Raw genomic sequence first — 1,059 nt, 5'->3', positions numbered from 1 at the left:
TTATTTGCGAGGCGAAAAATAACCCCCGTGACAATTGGTATCAGAGCGAAGATGGTATCAAGATGGGTTTGCTGTCTTGGCAGACTTGAAGACCGTAGCAAATGGGTCTCAAAGCGTTGTGGCTTTCTTGGCAGAATGACGAGAATGATTCTGCGGCCAAATCAACGGATTGATTTGGGAGGGCTACTGCTTCTGCCGAGGGATAGGCAGATTCAAGCGCAATAATCAGCGACGAGAATGCTGGAGTTTCTCTCGACAAATCGAAGGTGACTGATTTGGGAGAAACATTACTGCTGCCGATGGATGGGCAGAAACATGAAGGAGGAGCGCAGATTCAAGCGCAATGATCAGCAACGAGAATGCTGGAGTTTCTCTGGACAAATCGAAGGGGACTGATTTGGGAGAAACATTGTTGCTGCCGATGGATTGGCAGAGACATGAAGACAGAGCGCAGTTCGCGTTCTTGACGAAACGATGGGCTGTTTCGTAGCACAGACGATGGATTGTTCTGTGGAGCAGATCAAAGGGCTGATTTGTTCGAAGCTATTCTGGGGAAAGCTTACCAGCGGGTATTGGGCAGTGTTGGTGTTCAAAAAGCCTGCGAAGTTTGGTGGATTAAGTAATGGGCGACGCAAAGTCATGGCAAAGTGATCAATATCAAAAAGGGGTGCTGATTCGGCCATCGATGATGGAATGGCAGAATTGGGCGCAGGAGCCAGCGAGGGGACTGCTGGAAGTTTCTAAGTTTTCGTCAAAGCCTAAAGGGAAGGATGGGGCGAAGATAGAAGAAGCAATTCAGTGGGAGAGAGCCCAGACTTGCTGCTGACGATGTAAGGTCAGACGAGAAAGCAAATCGGTAAGGGTTCGAAACTGAATTTATACTGTTTCTCTTGCGATGGAAATTACTTTGTGTGGGATTGCTGCCCAAAGATGGGAAATCTTAATGCTGTCAGTGTGGAAGATGGTGTTGGGGATTTGGCATACATCAATTTTATGTGTTTGCCGGATGACCGAGATGGAATTCAGTCATCATAGGCCAGCATATCGGTGAGGATGCTG

The sequence above is a fragment of the Populus alba genome, unplaced genomic scaffold (genome assembly GCF_005239225.2).
Source record: "Populus alba unplaced genomic scaffold, ASM523922v2 scaf45, whole genome shotgun sequence".
In the NCBI taxonomy this organism is placed as follows: Eukaryota; Viridiplantae; Streptophyta; class Magnoliopsida; order Malpighiales; family Salicaceae; genus Populus; species Populus alba.
This window is presented reverse-complemented; position numbering follows the sequence as displayed.